We start from the raw sequence: 16,069 nt of genomic DNA on the forward strand, positions 1-16,069 counted from the left end.
TTGAGAAATTTCATCAGTACAACTTTCTTTTCCCCCCTATTCACAACCTTCTTCAAATTGCTAAGTTAATTAAAATACAGTCAGGGATGTGACATCTGCTCTCTAGAAATGCTCAAGGACCTGGAAATTTATGAACAGCTTAAGAGTCTGAGCTGATAAAAAAATATGGAAAAATTTTATTTATTTATTTTTTTGTCTAGAAGTCTCAGTGCCATCCAAAATACATCATCTCAAAGGAGGGTGTGTCAGGGGATACCCTCCTTTGGAGACTAAAACAATAATTTTCTCACCAAGTGACCTAAGACAGCTGAATAAGCTCTGAAGATATGTTAGGTGAGACCATTAACTAAATATAGGGAACAAGTCATTGAAGGAATTGAAGCTTATTTAACTAGAAAGGAGACAGCTCACAGAAAACATGGCTGCAGTCTTCCAACATTTACAGAACCAGCAGAAAGAAAAAGCAATGAGCAAAGGCCACAGGTTAGATATTAGTTGGAAAAGGATATTGATTCAAAAAATATTTGATAGATTGAGTTATTAGTCAAAATATTCGCTCCCTTTCTATGGGATGTCTCTCTCATAGACTTGCCCCTCCCTGGGGGGAGGATTTTGTGTGACTTATGTTGCTAATGAATAATGGAAACTATAAGGGACAGCATGTGATTTGCCACCATCTCTTTTCCTCTGTCACGAGACCTGTAATGACACAGAGAGAGGTTTCTCCATCAGCAAGGGTCCTAGAGGAAAATCCTTGTAGGGCAAAGCCATGCTGACCTGTGATAGACACATAATGTAAGCAAGAAATAAGCTTCTGTTGTTAAAAAGTCACTGACATTTTAGGGCTTTTTGTTATTGTGGAATATGTCAGTTGGGCTGACTGGCAAAATATAAAAGCACTCCCTAAAGATCAGAGTTGTCCAAAGATGGAAAAAAAACTAGCTGCAGAAGTGGTGAGTTCCCTGGATTTGAAGTATTCAAATACAACTAAAAGATCACTTTGGAAATTGTTTAAAAAAAAAAAGTTGGGGAAGTGCAGGGCTTCACAGGGAGAGGTGGATTGAGATATTGGCTAAGTGGTTAGGACCTTAAGCTCCTTTCCATACCTGAGATTCTGTGCTATATTACTAAGGAGGTAAAAATAGGTACAAATGGGCAAAGCCTTTTGCATATCCATGCTCTAAACTCAGTTGAAGAGGAAGAACACCATGACATTAGGGTAGATTAATCTCTGTTTGTGGTTACTGAAATTTAGAGTATTAACTTCTACTTGTTTGAGAACAGGCTACAGGAATGTAATGAAAAGGAGAGTTAAATATTTATGTGGTTTGAGATTAACCATAAAAGACATTCGGGGAAAAATTAGAACACAAGAATAGCGAGAGAAAGGGTAATTCAGTCACTACACGAGCCTCTCCCAGAACCCTGCTAAATGTTAGATGTATAGCGCCAAGCCACATGCTTGGCCAGAGATCAGAGAAAGCAGGGACATGGAGTGGGATCCTGCCATTCCCACAATCCACAGCCCAGAGAAATACCCAGTCAGTATTCACTCGCTTCTTCTCTCTCCCCTTTCCTGTTTGCTGCCTTCATAATCCTGTTTTTCTCTTAGCTCCTGTTTCAATCTTTCACCTCTCACTCTTAACATTGTCTCTGTTAATAATCTAATCTCTCATCATTTTGTGATCTCTCAGTAACCTGATCTTGTTTCCATCTGCCCATTTACTAGCGAGAGAGCTAAGAATAAAAAGGGTAAAACAAGAGATTATAAAATGAGGAAAGCTTTCATTCACAAAATGAAGTAAGCAGAATATGGTGGTGTGTACACTACGTGCAAGCATGGTTTTGGGGCAAAAAAGAGACCTAGTCCCAACTTCAGCTCTATTGCTTATGACTTTAGTGACCATGAACAAGTACTTAAATTCTCAAGTGTTCTCAGTTTCCTCATCCTTAAAATGAGGTCAATAACTACCTAGCATGGTTGCTGGGAAGATTAAGTAAAATATGTTATATTAATAATATAATATATGTAATGAATTGACAATGCCCCTCCCCCCCAATACATATGTTGAGCCCTAACTCTTAATGTAATGGTATTTAGAAGTAATGTCTTTTAGAGGTAATTAGGTTTAGATGAGGTCATGAAATGAAATGGGGACCTCATGGTGGATTAGTGTTTTTATAAGAAGAGGGAAAAACTGGAGATCTCTCTCTCCATCACATGAGGACACAGTGATAAGGCAGCAGGCTGTCTGCAAGTCAAGAAACTCACTCTCAGCAGGGACTGCATCTGGTGGCACCTTGATCTTGGACTTCCCACCTCCAGAACTGTAAGAAATAAATCCCTAGGTTGCTTAAGCCACCTAGTCTATGGTATTTTATCATAGCAGCCTGAGCTAAGACTCTACATATCTATATTACCCTCTAGTTTTGTATAGTACCTCTCATATTAGTATAACTGAATGAAATTTGGGGATATTGCCTTAGTATATAGAATATAGTCTGTATCTAATATAGGATTTGTAGTGTCAACAATTTTAGTTATGACCTAAATCCTATATATAAGGAAGGGAGTAGACACAATCCCAGCTTTTAAGAATTTTACATTCCAAATGACCTAAAACTTTTAGACAGACCCTTTTGCTCGCTACCAAATATCCGTTTCCCCATTTTCTTTGCTGACAGAGTTTATGATTTTGTTTGAAATTTTAATGTACCCATCTGTGGGCAATGTCTCACAATGATCTAAGTCAGTCATGGGAATCTCGTTTCCTGCTTTCATAGCCTCCTTTGAAAGTTATGGTGGCCCTGAGATGTAAGGAGAAGACACTAAGGGGCCTGTGGGAAAGTTTTTACCTTTCTGACTAAAAGAGACAGAAATAGCTGGCGGACTCCTGCCATTCTGTCCTCGCCTGGACATGAATGCTTTGCTGGCCATTGGCAACCATTTTGTCACCTTGATATGACAACCATAAGGAAGAAAAACTGACACACCTAAGACAATGGACTAGAAAAATAGAAGTTATTGGTTATATTGCTCAGTAAGCCAAAGGCAACAACCACCCACTTCTAGACCTATTACATGAGAAAAGAAACTTCTATTTCTTGTCACTATTAGTCAGATCTTTTTTGGTAAATTGTAGCCAAAGACATATTAATAGATACAAGAGAAAAGTATAATGTATAGTAGAATTTTTGCTACTGTGAAATTTCAGGACCGGTAGATGGTGAAGTGAAATATCATTGGTATGGAGACAATGAAAAAGGGAAGATTTTCCTGAGAAGCTCTTTTGTAAGAATACACTTGATTTGAGGAAATAAAATCTTTGTTTTTAAGACATGATAAACAGAGAACAGCTGTCAATGACATTTTATAGAAAAAAAATGATTTTCAATATTTAGAATATTCTTAAAGTAGATATAGTAGGGAATATAAAACTTTATATTTTAATCATGAAAGGAGACAGAAGTATAATATATACATTTCAAGACATAATCAACGAATGATAGATGTATATGGCTATTTGATGATGAAAAACATATTTTGGGAAAAATTTTTTACAGTGAATATTAGTTATGTTGGCAATTAACATACAGTTTTAACAGCTATCTCCACATTTGTCATGTGTTGAGATGTTTAAAGGAAACTAGGCATCAGTATATTTCATTTAAGTTTTTTAGATATTTAGCTTTAATATGATTTCTTATTCCTAACCAAAACTTCCCCACCACCATCACCAGATATGTGTCTTCATTCTAATTTGTGTCTTCATTCTAATTTGTTTTGGAGTACTAACCTCTGCTATTTTCTACCGAGACATTACTACCTCAAGATAAATTCAGTAATCTTCTTTACTTTTTCAGTTTTAAAAGTCTCTAAGTTTTACATTTCTAAGCCTTAAAAATTTTTTAAAACAAGCAGGACTTAACACAAAACTTTTTTCATAAAGATGTTAGATCATAGTTGGATAATCAGTTTATATACCTTTCCTGTTGATTTATTTTTAAACTAGTTTTCTTATATTTGTTACAATTATTTGGTCATTACAAAAATTTTCAACTCAAATAGACCTTGTGATTTTCTATATTGAGAGGGATCAGAGTCAGATTCTGAAGTTTCAAAGACACACCATTCAATATGTAAATCTATTTAGCTGTAGTAGCATTTTGTATTGGGCAACTAACCAAATCTGTAAAAAGTAGCCTTAGTCTTCCTTAAGTTCATCCCACAGAGTTCTGACATGGAATGATATGCCTTAAATGATCAAAGAGCAGTTTTAATAGTGATTGAGATCCATGAACATACTCAATAAAGTTCGGATTTTTAATGTGTTTTTTATATACAAAAATAGCACTATATAATACTATTTTAAAATTTAAATAGAATCTAGAATTATCCTCGAAAAAGTACTTATTTTTTTAAAAAAAGATAATAGAGAAAATACAAACCAAAGCATCAAAATTCTTTTCTACACAGAGTCTTTATCCCTGTTTCGTACATAGTCATCACTTTCTCAGTGATGGTGAAATTAGCCTTTTTCTCCCCTCATCAGCCTATAAGAGCTATGAAGGCAGGGAATAGACTGGTTTGGTTCATTCCAGCATCTATTGACCACAGTGCCTGGCGCACACTAACTCCATAAATATTTGTGGAATGAAAGATATCACCTCCTACTTTAAAACCTTTAGAGGCTCCCCTTTGTCTAATAATTAAGCACAAGCTCTTCGCCCCAACATCTAGGTGTTCTTTATACATAAACCTGTCCTAACTCAACTAGGTTGAATTACAACAGGTTGTGCCTACAACATGCCTTCAGCTTTTGGCTGCACTACATGCTTAGTGCAAAATCCTGACTTTCCACTTCACCTCTCCTCCAAAGATTCTTATTACCTGCTTTATGAAGACTCTTCTTATCCCCCTAGCCAACATTGTTTCTTTCCTTTGTACATTACTACAATATATCTGATATATGGCACTTGCCATATTTTGCTCTCAATTTTATGTATTTGTGTTCATGTTTTATCCCCATCTACAGTGTAAGCTCCTCGGGAGGAGAGGAATAATGAATGAGTTTTTGTATTACTCCCGACAGCATAGTATACACAGTGGCATTTCATTCAGACATAAGTATATGTACCTAGTGCTGAGACAATCAACGTTTTTAGATGTGAAGAGGAAGGTACTAATACAAAAACACATATCATTGAGGTCTTTAGAATTTCGCAATGTGATTAAGGACACAATCTTCTGCATTAGCCTGTATGCTGAGTCCTTACTCTGATGCACACTGGTTTTGTAGCCTTGGGAATTTATATAATCTTCTAAGCCTCAGTTTCTTAATCTGTAACAGGTAATATTATTACCTATTTAATTGGCCTTTGTGCAAATTAAATAAAATATGTAAAATGCTTAGTACACATAATAGTGTTTGTTAATATTCACTGAATATAATTATTATTTGAGCTTAAGATATTTTATTTTTTAATAGCTGATATACTTTTCTTGCAATATTGTATTGTAGATTAGAAAGCATCTCTGCACTCCATCAACAAAGCAATTAAAATGACCAAATAATTTAGAGTCCATATTCATTTTTCTTGAAATCTCAGAAAATTTCTGCAAGCTGCAAGTCTCCATTTAATTTATAGTAGAGGCCTATAATATGTTTCTTATTCATAGTATTTAATGTCCAATAATTCCTCATTATGTTAATGGTGAGAACTTCTTATAAATAACTCTGGTTACTCATTTAGTATTTATAAAGCATCTTAGCGAATGCACTGCCCCCATTGAAATGAATGCATCATGACATATCAAGATAGGGTTTTATATCTTTCTGGTCCTAGTGGTCCTAGAGGCACACACATTAATCAAAAGAGCTGGGAGGGTAGGACTCAAGAGAGAAAAATGTTCAAATATTATCATTTGCTTGATTCTAATTTAAGTAATTTGCAGTTTCCATAACACTAAGAAGCTTTGAGAAGTAGGATGTTTACATGAAGATAATTAAAAAAAAAAATGGGGGGGAGAACATTTTACAAAATGTTCCTTCTAAAGAACAGTACTTTTTAATAGGCCTGTACTGATTAAAGAAACCTTATTAGATATAAATGAGAAGCATGTTCTTCTGGTGGTACTGTACCCAGAGGATTTTCATTAAGTAAGCCTAAACTTTTAGAGTATTTGAAATATACCCAGTTGGGCAGTTAATAAACCGTCTTCAACTTAAAGTGGAGAATTGTTACAAGAGTGAAAAAAATGTACAAAAAAAGTTATGGAGGAGATAAACAGATATTGAAATCTTTTCCAATTTCCCACTTTGATGATTTTTAGGAGTTATAGCTAAAGAAGTGCAGCTTTCCCTCCATTCCTGAAATTGGTTTCTTGTCTAACACATTCTTTTGAATGTCAGCAATTAGCCCTGGACTTCTTCAGAAGACCAAAGACCAAGACCAAGAATGGAGTCAATGCCTATTTCAGTCCTAGAAGTGAAGACATCGGTAGCGTAACAGAAGGCAAGTGAAAGATAAATACATTTGTTTTTCCATCTGTTAAGACATAACTAAAACATTCTTCTCATTTTTTCCTTAATATTTTGTTTCTTGGCAACAAATAACAAAAATTCCCAATCAACCACATCTTTCACAATTTTTGGTTCTTTGGAAAAGCAGTACTAATACTGTTATTTCGATTTCTATTATTAAAAAAAATGTTTTCAGAAAAGAAGTAACATATATATTAAAAAGAGTATATAGATAAACAGATATATATTATAATTCAGTAAAGGAGCATGCCATCACACTGTAAAGGTGTTACAGAACCACTTTGGAAAACAATTGGGCATTATCTGGTAAATTTTTTGCAACCCAGCAATCTCACTCCTAGGTATTTATCGAAGAGATATGCTTTTCACTCTCAGCAGAAGGCAAGTAGGAGTGTTCTCAGCAGCGCTGTTTGTAATCTCTCTCTCTTGTACACACATCTGGAGATTTTTCAAATGTTCAAATGTAGAATGGATAAATCCAAATCAGTGTGAAAATTAATTACAGCTACATGCAAAAATATATATAAATCTTGTGCACATGAATATATGTACATAAGCAAAAAAAAAATTAAAAAATCAAGTAGTAGAATATCACATACATTTCCATAGTAATAAAGTTCAAAAATGTACAAAAATAACCAGTATTTTGTTTAGGCATACAAACATAGGTGGCAAAACTCTAAAGAAAAGCAAGGGAATAAATAATACAAAATTCAAAGTTGAGAAGTGGTAAGACTTGAGAGAATACTACAGTGGACATTAGAGTAATCTTTCTTTCTCAATAGGTAGTAAATATAAAGTTGTTCATTGCATTATGATTCCTTGTATTCTGCATATATTTAATAAATGTTCTTTTGAAATGGCTCAAAATTTGATAAAAACAATAAAAAGCAAAGGGTGCTACACAATCATTGCCATTATTGTAACTAAGCAAAATATTTTCTAATATAATAATTTAGTCACTTATAACTCATCTTCTTGTGTGTGATTTGGGACATTATTTCCTGATTTCTGTGAGATCATGGAAATGCTTAATTATTATTTAAAAACAACAGCAGAACTAGTCAGTCCAGTTCATTATGGTCTGCGATGCTGCAAAGGTCAAATTTCATAAAACGAGTTAACAGGCTATCCCCAGGCCTTTTGCATTTGGCGCTCTTTAGAAATAAAATCTTATTTTGAAAACTCTCTCACTGAGATATTGCAAAATATATTTATGCATGAGGATTCTTAATTTAGTCTACCTTTTCATTAAATAGTTTCATGTCATACGGTTCTAGAATGAATCCTTAAATACAACACTACAATTCCATATATCTAGTGTATTTGTATGTGCTCCAATACAATTAAATTACAAAACTCAGAATTCCATTTTTGATACTAATGACTTTATTGTATCTTCTTAATTCACATTTTCGCTTCTGTCAAAAGATAGGTTTAATTATAAATCATTGGTCCGAAAGTCTTTACAAACATTTCACCTTCAACTAAAGTTTATATATTACTTAAAAGTAAGAGAAACTCATTTTTATGTCAAAATATCAATTTGGATGCATTTTATTTATATTTTTTTAGTTGTAACTAAATGGAAAAAATTGTGCTATTAAATATTATAAAGCGTTACTTTAGAGGATTTTGTTTTATGTTTTTAAATATTTCATACCCACTTGCTACACAATGCCAAAATTTTAACAATCCATTGTTTTTTCGATTCTTATTATATTTAAAATATGTTCATATTGTGAAATGGAGCATTGTATTGAAATGGTTTTTTAGCCTTTTATCTTCTGGAGTTATCTAGAGATTCCTGTGATCCTCAATGTTTTGATTGCAGAAAAGAGTGTACTTGCTTTTTGGTTGGACTTTTTTCCATAGCATCTTATATTGAAAGGACTCTTTATACGAAACAAAATTAATCATTTTAGTTTTAATATGTTCGAGATAACTGTAAAAATTTATATGTAAAAATCTTACGTTGCTTAACTTTTCCATATGTTATCATTATATGAATGGATTGGAACTGTGAAAATAAAATTGTCAGTGAATGTCTAAAGAAAGACAAGCTAAAGATGCCAAATCATTTGCTCAAGGAAAAATGATTTTGTAAGTTCTATGATATGATGCAGTTAATAGAGCATGGGTTTTGGGATCTGACAGACTTGCCTTCATATTCTAGCTCAATTAGGTGTGTTCACCTTTGAGCTTCTCACTGAGATCTCTTCACCTGAAAGGTTACACAGAGGTTTTGCGGAGACTAAATGAGATATGTAGAAATAATTCCTGGCACAGTTAGTACTCTATAAATGTTCTCTCTGCCCCACATTCCAGCTCAAAGGAGGAAGTTAAATTTTCTCAGTGTAAGAACATCAGTCATTGCAATGGATTATGAGCAACTTCCTTATCATCCAAAGCATTTGCCAGTGTTTTTGTGATATAAACCACAGACCTCAGGATCCCTGCCCTGCTGTTTCCTCCCACTCACTTCATAGATGTTTTCCTATTCACCATTTTTTTTTATTTTAGAAGTTTGGGGCAAGAGAGAGAAATGTGTTTTGGGGGGCGGGGGGGGAATGGAAAACCTTACAGTAGAGGGAGGGGATGGAAATAATAAATGCGCATCATCATCATCAAAGAAAGTATAAGATGTGAGTTGTAAATATCATACTTCCTATATGAAATGGCAATGCCATCATTCAGTTTTGTAAAATAAGAGACCAAAGGAAAACATACTAAGGCTGAACACTCACCATAGATTTCTTTTGCATCGATTTTGTGCTATCACTATGAAAGGCTTTATAGGGTGCTAGTTTCTAAAGATGAAGTCAGATGCATGTGAAACTTAAAGTAAAATTATTTTTTGTTTATAAGGTTAATTTCCATTTCAAATTCCTATTTTACAAGGTGGTATAATCTCAGTAAAATCAGGAACATACCGTTTCACAAGGGACTCGGGTATGCATTTCATAAGTGCTCCCTAGTGAAAGGTATGAGCTGGGAGTAGGGGAACAGTCAGTGTTAGGCCATCACAGGTATCCAAGCCATCATGTGCTGATATTACATCTTGGTCCCAATGTGTCTTTTAGTCATGGTCTAATTTATTTTTGTTTTGTGTTATCACACAAAGTTTAGGTTTTCCCAGTTCCCTGTGCTTCATCTAAAACAATTACTGGCAAACTTTTTTTCTGTAAAGGGCCAGATAGTTAATATCTTGGGCTTTGCAGACCACACAGTTTCTGTCACAGCTACTCAACTCTGCCCTTAGTCATGTCAAAAGTGCCATAGACTACAGGTAAAGGAATGGGCATGCCTCTCTTTCAATAAAATTTAATTTATGAAAACATGCAGATTTAAATCATTATCACCTACTTTGGAAAACATTGTGGGGCACAAGAGGGCTGTGGGGCTATCCACAGCATTTAGAAATATTCTCTGTTTTTACCCAACATTGGGTAAGTAATAAACTTACGGTCGTACTGCTCTCCAGGGTAGAGCCTTTGAGCCCAGATTCCCTTTTGCTTGCTTGGAGGCCCATGGAGTTGTGCACTGTGGTGCTCCTGCATAGTAAGGTTACAGGACTTCCCCAGCATGCAGCCAGTGCTCTCCCACCCTGGCTGCCCCCTATTCTCTTTTCTCTCCCCTTCTGTACAAATTTTATCATCTTTGGGGTGGGAATAGAAGACTGGCTCAGACGGAGCACATATTGTTTTAAAGATATGGTTTATAACATACATTTTGTGTAGAGTCATTCAAAACTTAGACTTTAAAAATCCAGTAAGCCCAAGCTTTTGCATTCAAAAGATTTCTCTTTATGGATAGGGAGAGTATAAAGGGTGCCCAAATGTAAAAAGCGTTTATGTTCTCGTTGAGAGACCAAATTTAGATGAAATAGTTAAATGAATAAAATAAACTCCACTCAAATGTAGTGGCTTAAAGTAACAGACTAATAATATCATGATTTTCTGGGTTGACCCGGTGGTTCTTCTGCTGGTATTTGCCTAGGCTCTGTCTCAATGTTACATTCAGCTGGTGGCCCACTAGAATCTGAGTTAAGCTGGAACATCTGGAACAGTTGGGTTCCTCTCTCTCCATGATCCTTCATTCCAGGCTCCTTCAAGGTATGGCAAGATTCCAAGAGAGTAAAAGCAGAAGGTGGAAAATATCTTAAGCTTTGCCTTGCAAGTCACATAACGTTGTTTCTACCATATTCTGTTAGTCAATGAGAGCCGCACAGATTCAAAGGGTAAAGAAACCCATTTCATCTGATTAGATACCAGGCCATAGATGTTACGCCCTGCATAAAGGTTTCCTGCAAAGGCTAAGTAGGGCTGAAATGCAGCCGGTTCCATTTGGCCAGCTGGAAGCCCTAGAGTGGATGTGCATCTAGTACAAGGCAGGAGTCATCCACTTGCCAAGCCATGTGCCTGGATTCTCTCTGCCCAGTGGTGAAATTTTCTAATTTACACAAAGCACTGTTTAGGCTAGCAGAGGCTCTGCTGAATACCATCTTACTATGAATCAGTACACTCTGGATTTTGATGAAGGCTAAGATCTTAACCACAGAATTTAGGTAGTTATTCCAAAGTTGTACAGAGTTAGCAGTGGAGGAAGAAAGGGGGAAAGAAATTGGATGTTATTCCTGGTTTACTTCTCCTGCTTTGTATTTGCTCCCTGGAGTGAAGCCATATTACCAGCTCTTGGGCTGTAGGGGATGTGTCCCCAAAGAGTCTCCTTAAGCCTTCCAAAAACATTCCACTTGAATGATTCCTTAATCCTCTACTCCTTCTTTATCATTTCCTAAGCCCTTTAAACCCATTCTGCAATATCTCCATTCCTACTCCCCCTTTTCTCTGTTATCCACCAACCCTTTCAATAGAAATAAAGGAATTCCCCTCCCTAACAGTGATTTTTGTGTGTGTGTAGCCCCAAATGTGAGCTTCATGTCAGAGACTTCTATGTCTGAAGCTTGGCAGAGGGAAGGAGTAGGCTGTGGTCTTAGCATCTTCTGATTCCCTTGGGAATAAAGATTAGGTGGATTCTGTGATTCAATGTAGGGAAGGAGGTTTGATGATGAGATTCTGTCTTGGGAAGCAAATTACTTTTTCTGTTAATAAATTAAAATTAAAAGACACTTTTGAAAAAGTATAATTTCCTTCAAAATTCCTCTTCTATTATACATGAAAAATCAATATTTTTCTTTAATCTAATTATAATGATGCTATTTCTTGAGCCAAATATATCAATTTAATTATAACGATGCTATTTTTTATTTTAAATACCTTAGACCTATTATGATGAAAGAGCATCCTCTCTTCAATGACTTTAATTTAAAAAACCATCATAACTGATCTGGTAGCAAGTGATACTGCACTCAAATAGTGTTGCTCCGTAATTCTCCCTTCATGGTATTGGAGCAAGGGGGAAGATGGGGTGGGTACTGAAGTCCAAGGGAGGAGGGAAATTTACTTTATGCCACTGCACTGAATTAAAAAATATCAAGGTGATTTGGGCTGATTCAGGAGGCTCCATGGGATACTAGGGCTTTCAGGTGGGCTGGAGGAGGTCTAGAGAGGTGAAAAGAGAAAAGAATATCATATCAAAAGATACATAGATTTTCAGAGGTGGGAAATTGAGTGTGTTATTAGGAGAAAGTAAGAGATATGACTTTTTTGAAATAAGTGGGACATGGTACTTACATATTACACATTTGATAAGGTTTTCCTTATAATGAGCATCCTTTACATAAAGGTTTAGAAACGAATATTCTTACGAATAGAAATGATAAATTGCTAATATATTTTTTTTATGATTTGTCTTTGTGATATAATACCTCTAATGATAACACCATTGTTTAAGATCTTGGATTACCGATACAACGTGGCTTAATAAAAGTCAGAAGAAAATCATTATAAAGGTTTCAACAAATGAAATGATAATCACTAGATGAAGAGTGTGGTCATCATAACACTGTTTGCAAGAGCAGAATTTGGAAGCAATCTTCCTGTCCATTAATAAGTGACTGATTTTCCATACAAAAATAAACCATGCAGTAATTAAAAATAATGCCGTTAAAAATGGATTTATTGGCATGAAAAGATACAGTAAATAGAAAACTCTGGCTATAAAACAAGACCCAAATATGATTTAGTTTTTATTTCAAAACATGTCTCTGTCTCCCGCCATCTCTCTGATTCCACTCCCCCAACTTTTTCAAATAAAAGTATCTGGAAAGATATAAAATATAAAAGAATCTGGTAGTTAGCACTGATTCATCTTCATATAAGAAAGTTTGGATGTTTCAAAATTGATTTCTTTTAGCTTATCTGTATTTTCTAAATTTTCTATGATGAACATGAAATGCTTTACAATTTAAAACATCATTTTATAGAAAAAGAAAGATCAGTTTAGGAGAGAGTAGAGGATACCTGGAATACATCTCTGAGCTCAACATCATGCAGTACTGTCACCATCTTTTCCCACAAAACATGTTTCGGTGCCACTGTCAGATTCAGAGCTAGCTAGATTGATTATTAGCCTGACTCAGCATGGCATTTGTTTTTGCTCTTATGCTAGTGCTTAAAAGCTTGAAACTCTGCACTCTATTCAATCCATTTCATCAAATATTTATTAAGTACCTACTATGTGCCAAGCATTAAAAATACAAGATTAACAAAACATAGTTCTGTTGCAATTTAAGTCAATAAATGCCCTCATAGAAATTCATGCTTCTTTGAAAGTCCCAGATGGTCGTTCTAATGTTTTTCAGAGGGAAAAAAAAAGCAATCCTCATATAAAACAGTGGCCAAGAAAGTTCATACTAAAAATAATCTATTCATGTTTTCACTATTTCAACTCTTGTAATATTTTAAACACAATGTATAATTATGCTGAATTGTAATAAAATAAAATACCCACATATTTGTGGCTCTTCACTATGATACTAGCACTATTCTCCTTTTGAATCAATAGCCTTTCAACTATTTTTGTAGAAATTATTTCAATCTGTTCAGTCCTTGAGCCAAATATATCAATTTGACTTTGAGATCTTGACTGGAGATTCCAATTTCCACACTAGGCAAAATGGTTTTTAAAGGCTAAATTAGGCAATATGTTTCAAACTACAGTTGCTAAGCCTTGGGTAATCAATAATTAACCAATTAAAAATCTAAAAATGTTTGACGTTGGACTTAATAAATCTGAACAATTTCATTTCTTATGTTATTTGTTATGGTGAATTTTTATGAATTAAAGTTTCTATTTCAGTTAATATATATGTCTTCTTTGTTTTCTATTAAATATTATTCCTATATCCAGAAGAGGTTTTTGTTTGTTTTGTTTTGTTTTCTGCATGTACATTCTTTTATCATGGAGTTTACATGAATTAGTCTGTAAATGCACATGGAGATCACCTTGTACCACTTTTATTTTGCAGAAGAGAAAATTTAAGCCCAGAAGTAAATTAACTTGTAGGAGTATAAATTGCTTTGCATAGAACCTTATGAAATAGGCCATTGCTAACTGGTAGCTACTGTTATGAGGAGCTTGTCCCTCAGATTCCTAATCCATTACACTTACCTGACCTAGATTATTTCTCCATAATATTTGGTAAAACCATTCTTTGGATTTGTACTCTGCTGAAGATATTATGCATGTTGGTTTTTTCAGGGTATTTAATGGATCAATTTATTCAGATAACAAATGCTGAGTATCTACTGAGCACTAGATACTGGTATTGGCATTAATTTAACTGTTAACAGAAATGATTACACACCGAGTATTATTCAAATCTATATAAATGAGCATTTTTGTGGCTAGTCTTGGTGCGAGTGTGTATTTGTGCGTGTGTGCGTGCATGCTTTGTGGGAAGAAGGAGAAGTTTGTCTCTCCCTTTCCTGTGTAAAATCTGCTCAATTTTTAATTTTAACTTCCATTATATGCCAATCATATACTATTAAAATAAGCTTATTTCTGAGAAGCATGTCTACACCAAAGTTTCTGAGTTTTATTTTATGATGAAATGCTAATTTCCCTTTCATAAAGTGAATTCTCTATTTCATAATTTTGAATAGCATACTTTCAAAAACTCTTCATCTGATTAGATTTAGGGCATTGAACATTTCAGCATAATAATATTTTTTCTCCGGGCCTGCGGCATTTTAATTTTATTGTTAAGTTAAAAACTTTCATTAATTTTAAGACTACTTTCAGAATGAAATAAAATAGTATACGTAATGCTGGTAAATATTCCAGACCCAGAAACACTGCTTTCCTTGTTAAAATTATCTGTCTCCATTGCAAATTGACAGTCAATTTTTAGTAGCTCCTGATTTTGATTTTTTTTTCTATTCTTTTTCACATTTCGTGCAGCATTTTGGTTGTATGTGCTTGCTCTCTCCTCTTATAGCTCTGCCCTACCTTCTCTTTTTGGTTATTTGACTTAAGTAGTTTTGCTATCGATGCACCTCAGTCCTTGGATTTCAGATTGCTTTTCTATATCCATCTGCTCTGTCCTGCTCTGTCAGTGAAAATTGTTTATCTTTGTCTGGTGGGACGCCAAACCCCTGATAATCTTTGGCTCCTGCCTCATTCAAGACAAGTGATACTGAATACATTTAGGATTTTTCCCAAATTTCCCAAAGACTAACACTCTAATTTCCATTTAGAGGCAGGCAAATAGCAGAGCAAGCTGCAGAACCTCAAGCGAGATTTGGGTAGTTAGTGTTTCCAGCTGTGGACCTAAGGACAAATATTATCAAGTTAGTATGGTCATATACATAAATAGCTCCTGAACTTTTATGGGGGATACAGGGAGTGCTTAAAAATTGCTTGTAGGCACTGCTATTAAAATGTCATAACACAAAGTTTCCTTGATACTTACAAAATAACCACAACATACAAAACAACTAACTAAAGTGTTAAATCCAGGTGAACTGGATTTAAAATAGCACTGTGGATGCTAAAACAAATATCAGACTAGGCAAGTTGTAAAGCCTGTTGATATTTCTAAATCTTATTTTTAGGTCACACAACATTAATATACCAATAAATAAGAATCGGAAGAATACGTGTCAAAATTCAGGAGGAAATCCACAGCTAAACTTTATAGAAAAATCTGTTGTGTTATATCTAAGCATGTCACTAAAACGTTTACAGCTATTTTTCTATTTATAGTCCTATGTACAGCGAAAATAGTGCTAAATAAGTGAATGAGTTCATAGGAAGGTATAAAGTCCGTTTTAAGTCCTGGGTTTGGTATGTCAATGTTTTTCATAACAGCAGAAGGAAGGCTGAAACAGAAAGTTGTGAAAATTATTTTTAAAAAATACCGTTTAAAAATGTTTTGTCTTAAAAACATCAGCAAAACCCACCATTTCCTAGAGTCTGCATTCTCACCTTCCCAACTGATGTTGAGCTTTTAAACAAACCTACCGTATAAGCAAGCCCTCTCCAGGAAACCAGTGTCTTTCCCAGCAAGGATAGCAGGTTTCTCTCTATTGTCGCTGCTTTCCCTCTCATGTGGGAATTGG

Source organism: Rousettus aegyptiacus, unplaced genomic scaffold, assembly GCF_014176215.1.
Source record: "Rousettus aegyptiacus isolate mRouAeg1 unplaced genomic scaffold, mRouAeg1.p scaffold_m13_p_2, whole genome shotgun sequence".
Classification (NCBI taxonomy): Eukaryota; Metazoa; Chordata; class Mammalia; order Chiroptera; family Pteropodidae; genus Rousettus; species Rousettus aegyptiacus.